This window comes from Notamacropus eugenii, chromosome 2, assembly GCF_028372415.1.
Source record: "Notamacropus eugenii isolate mMacEug1 chromosome 2, mMacEug1.pri_v2, whole genome shotgun sequence".
NCBI classification, from domain to species: Eukaryota; Metazoa; Chordata; class Mammalia; order Diprotodontia; family Macropodidae; genus Notamacropus; species Notamacropus eugenii.
The window spans coordinates 239,831,257-239,846,463 of record NC_092873.1 but is presented as its reverse complement, the minus strand read 5'-3'; the positions used below and the strand labels follow the sequence as shown (position 1 = coordinate 239,846,463).

General features: G+C 36.8%; 1 pseudogene; it reads right to left on the bottom strand.

Moving 5' to 3' along the window:
• Positions 1 to 2,011: 2,011 nt before the first annotated feature.
• Positions 2,012 to 3,154, bottom strand: LOC140527034 (mitochondrial pyruvate carrier 1 pseudogene; annotated as a pseudogene).
• Positions 3,155 to 15,207: the final 12,053 nt, after the last annotated feature.

Below are 15,207 nucleotides of genomic sequence, written 5' to 3'. Positions count from 1 at the left end.
TCAATCAAATGGGAAAAAAAGCTACGTTAATGCAACATCAACAATAAATTGCTAACTGCACAAAAGTCTGAGAATAGAAAACTGATTTATTAGTCCAATTATAACTTAAAGCATTTTCATTAAAGTGTGGTCAATAGATAGGTAAGCTACAAGGGTTTACTGAGTCTATCAAGAAAAATGTTCTTAATGTCAATATCACCAAGGAAAAAGAAGCTACAGAATGGGGAACTGGTTCTTTATATTCATAGTGAAAACTGATCTATACATAGTGTATCCCAAAGGTCTGAGAGCAATGAGCTTTAATAGCTTAAATCTGCATGTAGACTTTTGGGATATCCTGTATAAGTACTCCACAGTTTCCAAAGTACTTTACATACATCAGCTCATCCATCTTTACCCCAACTCTGTAAAGTAGGTACAATAGGTAACATTATTCTGATTTTACAGGTAAGTGAACTGAGGATCAGAGAGGTTCAACAGCCTTAACATGATCACCTTGCAAGCACGTAAGAGTTTGAAGTGTGATATAATTCAGGACTACTGACTTCAGGTTGAATTCTTTCCACTGTAATCATACTTTCCTCCTTCTCCCCTTTGCCTATCACTGGGCCAATTCTAACTATGCTGTAAACGTGACAAAAGGACAAGCTTGATTTTCAGATTTGATACTACAACATATATACCAAGTGAGTCTCCAGAAGAGAATGAAGACCACATGAAACAACCAAAACAATTTGTTCTTGATCTTTTTGATAAGGCATACTTGCTAATAATTAAGGTAGCATAGTGGGGTAGAGTACTTGGCTTGGAATTAGGAATTCAATTCAATCCAATAATTCAATTAAACAACTACTCTGCCTTCTGAGCTAAAGGCTGGAGATATAAAGACAAAAACAAGAGTTCCTGTACTCAAGGAGTTTACATTGTATTGGGAAGAAACAATATGTACACAGAAAAATGCAAAACCTATTCAAAATAAATAAATATTAGGCAATCTTTTTTGGAGGAAGTAGTAACCAGGGAAAATCAAGAAGGGACTCTTGTAGGAAACAGCATTGTAATGAAGCTTTGAAGGGAGCTGGAGGTTCCAGTCATTGGAGGTGAGGAATAAATGAATGAATAAAGCACCTATTAAGTGCATACTATGTGGAAACACACTGTGGTAAGTGCTAGGTATGCAAATAGAAAAGGAAGGCAGTCCCTGCTCTCAAGGAACTCACGCTACAATGCAGGGGACAGCACATATGGAAGGTTTTAGTTACAAGTCAGATGAAAAGGTCACATGGGCTTTAGGGTACAGAGGCAAAGTTATTAATGCCTTAATTTTATCTTCTTTAACGATATTTCCACTGATAAAATCAGATCTCTTTCTAACATTGAGTCATTTGGCAGTGCCAAAGACTTTGGTGGGTAGGAGTTTCTTCCATGTGTAGGGGAAACTTATGCAAAGACATGGAGAGAAGAGGTGGAATGCCACATGTAGGGATAGGGAAACAGGTTAGTTGTAAGACAAGTTCAATTTCTGCATCCAATACTTAGAGTTTTGTGACTGTGGGTGAGTCTTTTACCCTCATGGTGCCTCAGGCAACTCACTAGGATGCATTTACCAAGCCATAGACAGTTGCTGTCTACATGGGTAGAAGAAATTTCAAAAGCTGATAAAATAATAATAATAATAACAGACTATTCATATATTCTTCATGCAAAGAATATTTTCTGCTTCTTTCCTTTCATTCATTGCCTAATGACAAGCTCTGACTAGCTGCCCTTTGGTCCATGTGGCTCACATAATATCTTTTGGCACTTAATCATATTCAATGTAGTACTTTAATGGATACTAGCTTCTATTGATTTTTGTCTCACAGCTAATTCTTTTCTATGCATAAATCTTGCCTCCGCACAAATACTGTAACTCATTGAAAGTGAGGTATAATGTCACAATTCTGTATTTTCAAACAAGAGTCGTTAAAAAAAAGTTTAATTATTTTGATGGAAAGAAGATGAAAACAATGTTACTTTTTAAATATAGAGGACTTACAAGTAGTTTGGAAGGGTAGCAACAGAATATTCTTGCAAAGATACCTTGTATTTAGAAATTGTTATTAAAAACGAGTGTTAGAGTATAGATGTGAACCTTATCATGATATCCCTTTGTAGTTTTCTTGTTATCTGGCCGTGTGCCGTATTTTATTTTATTTTATTTTTTTTAATATTTCAGTGATTTATTGCAATTAAGTGACAGCATTTTGATCGTACATACTGCATGGAAGTTACCCAGATAACTGATTCAAACGATTTACTTCATTGGAAATAAATTTTTTGTATATGGCCACCTACCACAAGTTGACCTGTTACTATTACAGAACAAACCAAATCTGTGTACCAAAGTGCTCAAAGTTACAAACTTTGCTCTCTTCAGTTTTTTATAAGATAAATTTCATGACTGAGAGCTAATATACATATTATGAAAATTAAAACCATCATTGAGACCATTAAATGAGTTGCATAATTTGAACTACTCTTTAAAAAGAGAAAATATGTTACGTATTTGTAAGGCAGCAAAGAGTTATTTTAGGTACCCTTAGCTCTTTCTAAAGAAATAAGTCTGGCTAATGAAAAGATGCTGTTATCTTCCTTAGCAAGACCATGTGGTATGGAATCTGTGACCCAGCTGCTGTTGCTGGAAATGCTGGCCCTACAGCAGATACGACCCCTCCTCCCATTGTTAGACGGAGGCTTTTTTACTCGTCTTGTGTTTGATGAGCCGTCCTCCCTGGATGAGCTGGGCTACTTCATTCGTGGCGTGGCGTGCAAAGAGGAGCCAATTCCGAGGCTGCACTTTGTAGGCGAATCTCATGAATGTTGAAGAATAACAACAAAGAGCAAATGTCATTCTGCCACTAATGATCTCTGGAGATTTCTTCATATCGTTGATGGCTGCAATGGGGAGCCCCCAGTTGGCTACTGGTCCCCAAAGTGCGTACTCATCAAGTAGTCGCGGAAATCCTTGCTCCGGACATAGCCGCTTTCCGTACCAGCGCCCCCGCCATGGCTGCCGACGCTGCTGCCGCCTCGGCTCTACCCCAATGACAAGCCAGCCGACCCGGCCCGGGCAGGCAGGAAGTTCCCCTTCACCACCCCCAACCGCAGCGGCTTCACCGCCGTGTGCCGTATTTTAAAAAAATACCACAAGATTAAACAATTTCAGCTGGACATGGAGCAAATTTCATATCAATGTATCAATATATAGAGGGTGAAAAGTTGAATTTTGCCATTCAAATTATTCTTAGGTTTCATTTTAATTTAAACCAAAAGTTGATCAGCTTGGGCCCATAACTGCACTGGGACATAGGAGCAGTGTCTCTCTGAGGATTCTGGGCCTTTCATAGAAATCTCCCCCTTACCAAGAACTTGCATCTTCATATTTCCCATAATTACCTCCCAAAACCCATCGGTATAACATTCTGCACATGTTTTACATTACCTTGACTTATTCAGACTCTTTACAATGCCCAGTGCAGGTAGGTTCACGAGATAGCTTTCTTGGATATTGGGTCTTGATTGATCTGGTTTATGCCAATATATGATGGTAGGATTTTAAGAAAATAGGTAGAAAAAAGGAATATATTTTTTCAGTTAATTGCTATAAATGTAATAAAGATGATTCTCTGGTTTTTAATACCCTTAACTTCCAAAGTTACACTAGGACGTTTTTCTCTCTGAGGCAAATATCTCAAAACACATCTAGGAAAATTGATATTTTTTCAACTTGGGATAGGGGTGACAGGTGGGATAGGGAGAACCATGTCCAAGCCCCTCATCTGGTAGCTTTCTGCTGTAACTGATCATTATTGCTAATCACATGCTAAGTGCTGTTGTTGCTATTCAGTTCAGGGATTATGATTTAAGCATCACCTAAATTTGGTACCCTGGCAAAGTCCCAGTTGCCTCACCTTAGTTATGTATCTGACCCTATCAAACATTTGCCTGATACTTTGATTAGACACCTGGAGAAATTAGCCTTTGTTCTTTTTTTTATCCCTACTCCCTTTTCCTTCCACCCCCAACCATTTCTATCACTGAATATTGTTGAAAGATTATTAATATCTTAAAATGTATCTTTGAAAATGTGGGTTGATTTTTTTTCTTACTTGGTCAGCAATATTTTTATGGTTGGACCCACAACATAAGAAGTTCTAGTGTCAGCTCCTTGTAGATATGCATTAAGTTAACAGGAAAGTGAAGACTTCCAAGCTGAAATCCATGGGAGGATTATCATTTCCTTCTGGCTATAATGGGCTCCCATTTTCCCATACCTATCAAAACTGCTTGAAGTTTCACTTCATTGGAAAAAAAATGTTCAGAATAATGTGCTTTAAGCACAATGTGCTAAAGAGCTACTTACATTAATGGAGAAAATGGTTGTTTAAATTGAACTTAAAAGTAGTTCAGATGAAGAACATGAGAATTAGTGATGAGGTTAGGAACTAAACCCTTTGAGCTTGAACCTGACTAAAGTGGAAAATAGTAAGAAGGCAGGGTCAATCTTCCACTGTCATTTCCTAGCCCAGACGTGCACCTCGCTTATCTCCTTGTCTATGCAAAAGGACACTATCTTAAGTATGAATATGCCCTTACCTTTAAAACCTGCCTCTTCCCTGCCTTTTCCTTCCTCTTTATCTTCATTCCACAACACCCAAAGATCCAGCTACATTGGCCTACTTGCATTTCTCATGATGCTCCATCTCCTTTATCCCTGGAGTACTATGCCCCTCCACTCTGTCTCTGCCTTACCCTGGCTTTCTTCAAGACTTAGCTCAGGTCCTACTTCCCATCTAAGGCTTTCCCCAGTGCTGTTGTCCAATTGTTTTTCAGTTGTATCTGATTCTTCATTGCCACAGTTTGGGTTTTCTTGGCAAAGATACTGGAGTGATTTGTCATTTTCTTCTCCAGCTCATTTTACAGATGAGGAACTGAAGCAAACAGGGTTAAGTGACTTACCCAGGGTCACATAGCTAGTAAGCATCTGAGGCCAAATTTGAACTCAAGGAAGACGAATCTTCCTGAATTCAGGCTTGGCACTTGCCACATAGCTGCCCCTTTCCCCAATATCCTCCCCTTTATTATTCTAAACATCTCAGATTGCCTTCATCTCTCCTCTTTTCCCCTCTCCTCTCTTTTCTTCCCTCTCTCCTCTCTCTCTATTAGATCTATTATATGTATCAAGTAGTAGTGTAGTGTGTGTATATATATATAATATATGTTTACATATGTGGGTATATATGTATGTACATATGTGTATATGCATATATTATGTATCTAGTAGTAGTTATATATGTGTACATATAAATGTATGTCTACATATCCTAAGTATATAAAATTATTTTTATTTATCATTTCCACTATGTCAGGTCCTGGTGCTAGGCACTGAGCATATTTGTACAATTTCTGCTACTTCTACCACTACCACTACCACCACCGCCGCCACCACCACCATCACTACTACTACTACCATCATTCCCATTAGTAGTAGTAGTGCTTGAATGCTTGCAAGGTACTTTAAAAATATTATCTTATTTGATCCTCACAAAAATCCATGAGACAGATATTACTATCACCTCCATTTTAGAGATGAGAATCTGAGGCAAACAGGGTTAAGTGACTTGATCAGGTTCACACAGCTAGAAAGTGTCTGAGGCTAGATTTGAACTGAAGTCTTCTTGACTCCAAGTCCAATACTCTAACCACTGCCTTTAGGGGAATCTGGTATGGACCTCACTGGGGTTGATTGGACAGATGCATTGTGTTAAGGGTAGTGCCTTCTATTTTTGAAGAGAGAAGAAGCCTTCTCAAAGAACTTTCATATATACTTGTCTTATTTGTACTAACAAATTACTATAAACTTAGGGGAAAAACCATAAATCACTTTCAAGTCACTGTTTTAACTGTTATTTTTTAGCTGAATATGCAGATTGCTGATACAATTATGGCACATGCTCTTTCCCCAAAGTCTTGTAATACATGAGTCCAAAACATTCATTATATGCAGACTTCTTGAACAACTCTGGTCAACACCTCCAATAAAAAAAAAACACTACGGTAATATTAATGACTTAATTAATGACTACAGTGCCTTGTTTACTTCTGCTTGGAACCAGGATCCAAGTAGCCATTTTTTAAAGGCATTACAGAAATGCTTCTAATTAGAAAAAGTAAACAGTGGTAGGCGAAGCTCTATTTTTATGATGTCAAGCCCTACAGTCATAGGACGACATGGGGGGCCAGAAATAGAGGTCTTTCCGAATGGGCAATGGACTTGGAGTTATGGAGAAATTGGGATTTGAATCCTGCCTTTGTTATCACTCTATGTACTCAAGGGAAAGTACAGAGGCTCATAACTTGATTAGTCACGATCAACTCTTCATGATCCCATTTGGGATTTTCTTGGCAAAGACACTGGAGTGGTTTGCCATTTCTTTCTCCAGGTGAGAAAACTGAGTCAAAGAAGGTTAAATGACTTGCTGATGGTCCACACAGCTAGTAAGTATCTGAGGCCAGATTTGAACTCAGGTTCTTCTGACTGCACTGGTGGTGCTCTATCCACTATACCACCACCTTCTAGCTGCCTTGGTCGTGTCATTGTTCATCCACACTGTTTTCAGCCACAGAAACTCTCAAAAACTATCTACTAAGTAAAAAAGAACTGTGATCTACATTGATAGAGCACCCATACTTCTTGAGACATTCAAGTATATTGTCTGCTAAGAAGATAGGGAAGTATATAGCATTTTAGTGATAGTAGCACCTTCCTTTTTATGACCTGAGAGTTTTCAAAGCTGCCTCCATCACACCTTACCAAACTTCAATTTTCTCATCTGGAAAATGGCAACACTAACTGCCTACATCAGACTATTGTTGTTAGGATGTGACTATGTAAACCTTTGAGGGTCCCCTAAATGTTAATTTCCATTTATGGAGATACAGCATGATACTAGAGAAGTGAGACTTTGCAAATGAAAGTAAAATCTCAGATAGAAGGAGAAAAATCTTTAGCCTAGTGATTTGGCAGGCTCAAAAAAATATTGGAGCATATACTTGTCCTTTTCACATTTGATATTACAAGTAAATCTCATAATTTCTATACCAGAAAGTTGCATGTTTGTATGACAGATATAAAGACATTTATATATGTCAGAACAAAGATAATAAATGAATATTTTATTTACACCAAGTTGGAAGGAATCTCAGAGGCAATCTAGCCCAATTCATACCTAAATGAGAATCCCCTTGACATCAGGCCTGATAAAATTGCCATGTAGCTTTTGCTTAAAGACATACAACATGGTGAAACTCTTGCCCCAACCTAATTTTCTAGCCTCCTAGTCCCTGTTGTGACCTCTGTGATCTGAACAAACTAACCTTCCCCACACAGGCTACTGCATCATCTTTCATAACTATGACTTTTCCCTAGTTGTCCCTCATTTCTGGAAGTCGCTCCCTCGTCATTCTTGATTCAAAGAATTCTTCGCCCTCTCCAAGACACAGATCAAGCACCACCTCCCATGTGAAGCCCTTTTTGATCACCTCAGTGCCTTTTCTTACATTTTCATTGATTACATTTGAATCCCCAGCACCATGCACAGTGCCTGTCATGTATTAGGATCTTAATAAATACCTGTTGATTACAATAAGGTGTGTATTGTAATACATACTACATATTCATATACACATATATGTATATGTTTATATATATACTATATGCACATATTATAAATATACGAGGTGCCTATATTGATTGAAACTCCCTACCTCCCAAGGCAACCCACTCAACAACTGTTAGCTCTAATTGTTAAGAATTTTGCCCTTAAATCAATACATTTTCTTGTAGAGCAAAAATAATTCAGGTAGAAATAAACTCATTCCTTCTCAATCTTCTGATCACCTCCCAGAATAGAACATTGATTTCAGTCTCATAATAAAGCAATCACAAGGTTTACATGAAAGATTGGGATTTTTGAATTAACAGAACTTTTTCTCTGTCCTAAACTCCATAGGGATCCTTTAGTGAAACACTATTTCATCACTTCATTCAGATGTGAGAAAGTGTTTATAGATTAATTGCTAACAATCCCCAGTCCTATGGGTACTCATTCATTCATTTAGCAAATTTTTAATAAGTTCATGTAAGTACTGCGATCAGCTCTAGAGATGTAAATATAAAAACAAGGCAGTTCCTGACTGTGTAATACTTATATTCTACAGGAATGATCAAAAAGAAACTGTTTGGGGTCTTTCACATTTTTAAGATCACCTGAAACAAATACAAAGCCAATTTTCAAGTGTACCACCATCCTTCCAGTTAGCAGGGTCATCCTTAATTCCCCACTTCCACTCTAATCCAGTCTGTGGCCAAGTCTTATTACTTTTATCTCCACGCTTTTCTCCTGTTCTTCCTCTTCTACCACTCGCACAGATGATACCTTTCATCATCTCATGCCTAGACTCTTTCAAGAGCCTTCTAACCATCTCCTTTCCTCAAGTTTCTCCCCACTGATGTCTATCCTCTATTTGGGGGCTAAAGTGATTTTCCTAAAGTCTAATGTCTCACTATGTCAAACCCACCACTTCCACTCAATAAATTCCATTAGCTCCCTATTACCTCTATGATGAAATATGAAATATGAAATTTGGTTCTTAAAGTCCACAACCAGGACTTTAAAAGTAGGACCCTTCCTACTTTTCTAGTCTTTCATTTTTACAATTTCTGCTATGAACCTAAGTTCATACAACACTGGCCGTTTCAATGTTTTTTTGGATATGATATTTCATCTCTGTACTCTGCCTTTTTAATGGATTGTACTCTATGCTCAGAATGATGCCTTTTCTCACTTCAACTTTCTCAATTGCTTGGCATCTTGAAGACAATACAATTCTGCAAGAGGTCTTTCCCAGTCCTATCCCTACTACTGCCTTCCCTCTGATGTCCCATTGACACTGTATATATCATGTATGTACATGGTTGTTTTCTTATTGTCTCCTTATTGTCTTTGAACATGGGCTCCTGTGAAAGCAAGGAACACATTTCTTTGTATCTACAATACTGAATACAGAGCCTGGTATACATAAGCACTTAATAAAGATTTGTTGTGATTATTGTTGATGATGACGGGACATTATACACTGTTGTTCAAAGAACAAATTAAAAATGATATTTCTTAGTTATACTATGTGTGGTCCTAGGAGACCGACAAGATAAATCAGTCAGTTAACCGGCATTTATTAAGCACGTAATACGTGCCAGGTACTGTCCTGGGTGCTGGCAATAACAAATACAAAAGTGGGGTGGTCTCTGTCCTCAAGTATGCTATGTTCAACTAGATATATACAACATATACACATAAAGTATATATACAAAAGCTGTAAAAATAAATACAAGGCAGCTAAGTATAAGGTGGGGGAAAGCGTTATTGGTTGTGGGGATCAGGAAAGGCTTACTGTAGAAGTTGGCGCTTAAGCAGAATCTTGAAGGAAAAGAGGAAATCTATGCAGTGGAGGTGAGGAACATTCGTCTCTCAGGTATGAGAGACAGCCAGTGCAAAGTTATGGAAATGGAGATAGAAGATTAGGTATTAGAAGGACAACTTGACTGGACTGTAGAGTGCAAGAAGGAGAATTATCTATAATGAGACTGGAAAGATAGGCTGGGACCATGTTGTGAGGGTTTTCAAAGGTAAACAGGAAGTTGATATTTTAACCTAGAGGCAATAGGGAACCACTGATTTTATCAAGAAGTTAGATTTGTGCTTAAGAAGATTACACTAGGTGAGGCAGCTAAGAGGCACAGTGGATAGACCACTGAGACTGGAGTTAGGAAGAGCCAAGTTCAAATCTAGTCTCAGACATTACTGGCTGTGTAAGCTAAGACAGATTACCTCACTTTGCCTCAATTTCCCCCTTGTAAAAAGGGGATAATAATAGCATCTACTGCCTAGGGTTGCTGTGAGGATCAGAAGAAATAATATTTGTAAAACCCTTATCCCATTGTCTGGCACAATAGCAGGTGCTATAAAAATTCTAGCTATACCTACCACCTAAAAGGTGCTTAATAAATATGTATTTAATAACTTTACTAATAAACTTACCTCCAAATTTTCTAGCAGTTAAAGTAAAAGAGGTTACATAGTTCTGGCTTTTGGAACAACAGAGAATACATTCATTAATTTACAGAAACATTTATTTGTTATCCCTCAACTAAGCTAGAATAGAAATTTATCTCTTAGGCTCTTCTTTAAAAGGCATTGAATGAAATACCTCAATGCAAGTGGTAAAATCCTTGCATATAAACATTAGACAATACTCTCAATCATTGTTTTATAAACACTCAGACTAGATGCTTTTCATAGAGATGTCTTAATGATGACAAAGGACATAGAATCATTTGTTATGTTTATCTAAGCTAACTTATGGAAAACACATTTTTGAAATAAAAAGAAACAAAATTGACTCTTCACTTTTATTTCATTTTTTAAAAATTCTGGTCCCTAAGGATGCAAATAAATAATAAAAAATAAATGCCCTATCTGTAAGCAAATTGTGATGGTAACTTGGCCAAGTTCTAATATGGGGGAAATATTGTATTTTTACAAAAAAATAGACAGTAGTAAAGAGTTGGTTTAAATTCTCACCGACAGTTACCTGATGGTAAAGGAATAGTTTCAGGAAGGGAGGCTCCAGCATGCAATTTACCTACTGAGCAGAGCCTTAGGCACTGGTTCATCACAGATGACCTGACTGGTGTTATATGTGCCAGAACTCTCCCTCTTTAGTGCTATCATGCCCCCCAGGGAACGCACAAGTGGCATGCTATGCTGGTTGTCCTTCCTGGGGCAGGGAGTTAGATTTCAGCAGAGCATGAATATATATCACACAAATCTAATGATGTCACTGCCCTATAGTATCAATGGTCCTGCCTTTCTTTTCTCTTTCTTCCTTGGCACTCATCTGATATTAGATGACAGTTAAGGTAGGATTGGGACTGAGCTAAAAGTTAACACCATAAGTTGAATGCCTGTCCTTTATTGCTTTCCTGTGCGGGGTCTAGGCAGCCCCAGCACAGGGGACAGTCTACTGTCTATAACGGCGTCTGCCTTCTCCTCAGACAGCTGAGTAGAACTGCCTTCCCTTCTGTGCTAACATTCGCTTTAAATGAAGACTATGGCATTCATTTAATCTTATTTAATGTTTCTTCTTCTTCTTTTACAATTATTAGAAAGTAAGAATAAGACAACTGTTTCTTAGGTAGAGAACTTGAAACTTCTTTTCCAAGAATGTAAGTGCCCAAGTTGAAAATGATGACACAACCTTGGAAGCAAATACTTTGGCAAGTGTGAATAAGAAGTAATGTGAAATCAGTAATTGTTTCAAAATTGGAATATGTTCAATAGTTCAAGGAACACACAAAATAACTGCAATGAGTTTACAGAAAAAAAATTCCCGTACCTCTGTCCCACTATGCAATACTGGATAGAGATATTCACTGGCAAATTCCTTGGAGTTCAATTTTGTATGTGCTAAGATTAGACCAAAGTCAGATATTAACAGAAAAGCAAAATTTGAATTTTAAATATTGGTTAATTTTCCCTTCATCTACTCCATGAAATGGTTTGCTTAGTAATCTCTGGATATAACTTTCTATCTCCTTTCTCTGCATTTGCACACGCTATCCATCATTCTTGGAATGCTATCCTTCTTCACCTTTGCCTCTTGGAACCCTTCAATCCTTTCAGTGCTTTGCTTATGAACCATCTTATCAAAGAGACTTTTCTTCATTGTCCAAGTTGCTAAAGTTTCCATTTGAAATTACTTTACATTTATTTTCTGTATATGTAGTATTTGCTTATCCATGTATGTGTTTCCTCCCAATATGATTTATGCTCCTTGAGATCAGGGAATATTTTGTTCTTGTCTTTGTATCCTCAGTACTAAGCAGTGTTTGACATACAGAAAGAACTCAATAAATACTTGTGGAACAGTTGCAAAGCCATACGTAATCATCATGGAAAACACATTCCTATTTCAATAACCAGTTATTGGAAAAACAAGTGGTATATAAGTTCAAATTGTGGAAATGATTTTCTACTGATTTATGAGCAAAATACAATCTCCTCCTAATTTGTTTCATAAGATCAGATTTGCATATATTAGCCTTTCTTAAATTAAGGTGCACCTATACTGTAAAGTGGTTCTTTACTCCCTTCAGTGAACACTTTAATTAGATCAGAATTAGCAGGTTACTCCTTATGGGAAGATGCTATCGTGAAAGGCCCATGGCTCTATTATACTATGTATGTTAAACAAAAACACCAGTGTGTAGGGACTTTGTTCATGGAGGCTACTTGATGAAACACTTGATTTTTATTTGTTAGTATTGATTAAAGGCATGCTAAGTAGACAGTTACCTATCTCCAAGTGAATGAAGAAGCCACCAGAAATTTTACCCAAATCTCTCCTCTACTTAGTCTTTGGATAGAAGATATAAAAACAGAATCAATATATAAGCCTATATGTGTTTGTTGGGGATGGGGAGGTGGCTTTTATAGTGTAAGAAATGGGCTTCTGCTCACCTGTGGGGTCTTAACTCTAATATTATGTAGGGCAGAGGGTATTTTGACTCAATTTATGTTTCTTGAGAATGATTTACAAGTTTTTCAGTATGTTTTTCTGAAAGACATCTTTTGTAGCTCACATTACATAGTAGCTTACAGTTTTAAGAAGGGCTAAATATATAACTTATTTGATTCTCACAACACTATGAGGTAGGGGCTATTATTATCCCACTTATATATGAGAAAACTGAGGCTGAATACAAGGAAAAAACGTGAAATTGTCCCTGCCCTAAAAGAATATACATTTCACTAGTAAGGAGAGAGGTGATATAATCACTTTTGTCAAGGTCACACATTTGTTCGGAACTCAAACCCAGATTTTCTGGACTACATAATCTAACCCCATCCTCCATATGATACATATTTTGAGAGTACACTAATAGTGTTGGCTACATCATGTGGGGATCTTCAAGGACTGAAGTTTAAAAAACACACACATTTGAACATAAAGAAAAGGAGTCACTTTACTGTGAAATAGTATTCCTATGAAAAGGAAGACATCCATCCTTGGCAGATGAATTTTTTGCATTGTATGCTGATCAGAATCATATAATGAATAACAATTTGCAGCACAATTTTTGCAAATAGGCTTTGTGCAATGGATTGTTCTAACAGATCGTGTTTTTAAATGACTTCTGTATCTTAAATAATAATAATAATGATGAAAATTTCACATGTGGACCTTGAGATTACATCTTGCCATAAAACAAGGTGATTTCAGTTGGTTGAATTGAATTATGTTCTATAATCCATTGTAGAGATAAGTGAAGCACTATGCCCATCGATCCTTTGCCTTTATATACTATTCGCTCCTTTCTACTATGTCACTGCTCAAAGAGAATTTCCCTATGCATATAAAGTGACTGGTGCCGCAGATGTATTTGCCATCACTTTTATAAAAAGACTACAGCTTTCACCCATGACAAGAGAGCAGCTGGCTAATTCAGAGTGCTTGCTGAACATTTGAGGGAACATAACCATTTGATTTTACACTGGAACATTTAGGATCCATGATGAATATGAATAATAGTAAATATAAGAATTGTACAGATGCGTTTTTTAGATTGGGAGAGTGACAAAATGTTTTCTAAGGAGATGAAGAGCCAATTGCCTTCAGGATCGGGTGACATTCTGGTATAAAACATTTTGGAAATGTTAATTTTTTAAAAGGACAAATTAAGGGTTATGTAAACTAACATACAGGAATTTTAATTTTTAAGCATATAATTTTACCATAAAGGATTTATGATAAAATGCGCTTGGTACATTTTCATTAGCATTTTAACTTGGTATATTAGCTCAATAATTACAAGTATTGACAAAAACCTATTGAATATCTGAGGTTTCTCCTATTGTACAATGAGCATCATGAAGAATTTCACTGTTATGAAACTGATGAACCAATGATTGATATCAGTATTCCACCAGAAAATTTAGGCTTACAGAATTTCTGGCATCATCAAAGGTAAGAAATTGATCTGTTTCTCCTTTTTGAAAAAATAAGCTAACTGACAACTATTTTTTTGTTTTTTTGCAATTAATCAATCAACAAAATTTTAAGCACCTACTATGCTTCAGGCACTATCCTAGATGCCAGAAATCCACATATGAAGAATGAAACACCATGTAATACATAATTCTAAAAAAAACTTAGTTATTTGTATTACAAACCCACAGCAGACTAACAGCCACAAACTAAAAGTAGGTGGTGGAGGGGGAGAGAAGTCTAAGACTAGGTAAACTCAAATCAAGAAGAAATAACATCTAATATTATGACAGCAAATGAGGAGATAGAAAACCTTCTAGTTATAACAAACAAAGCAGCCTAGGGCTATTTAGGGTAGGAACACACAATAGCTGTAGACACCTCTAAAGCCCCAGATGGCATCATAGTATAATATATAATGATTATAACGACAATGTTCAGTCATAACAACAGCATGTTCATTGTCTTCTGTTTTAGAAGGCAGGGAAATACATAATATAACTTAGATAGATTTATCTCCCAAAAGATTAATATCAAATTTGGATGCTTAAAAGTAGAGGCTTCCAGTTATCTGTAAAATTCATTTATGTGTTACAGTAATTTCATTGACATTGTTGGCCAAGTAGAGTTGGTTTTTATTGTTAAGTACTAAATTGTATGGCACAAAATGTAAATGCTCTAGGAATTTGGAAAAGAGGCAAATCTATAAGGACTAACTTGCCAAGGAAGGCTTAATGGGAAAGATTTGATTTGAATTGGGTTTGGAGGACCCTTAAGGATTTTGGAGAGTTAAAGGAAAAAATAGAGACTTTCAATGTCAGGGGGGGAGTATGAACAAAATGTCAGAGGCATATATAGCCAGTTCCAGGGCATTTTTAGGGATTTGTGGATGACTTTTTATTGTCATTGGCTGTGTTTCTCTCATTGTTAGGGGCCCTTGAATAATGCCCTAGTGCCATTTAACTATTTAATATGAATTAACATACACAAAGGCATATTTACTTCAAAGAAGAACTAAAATAAAATAGAAATTCCCCCAATCCCTCAATAATCTGG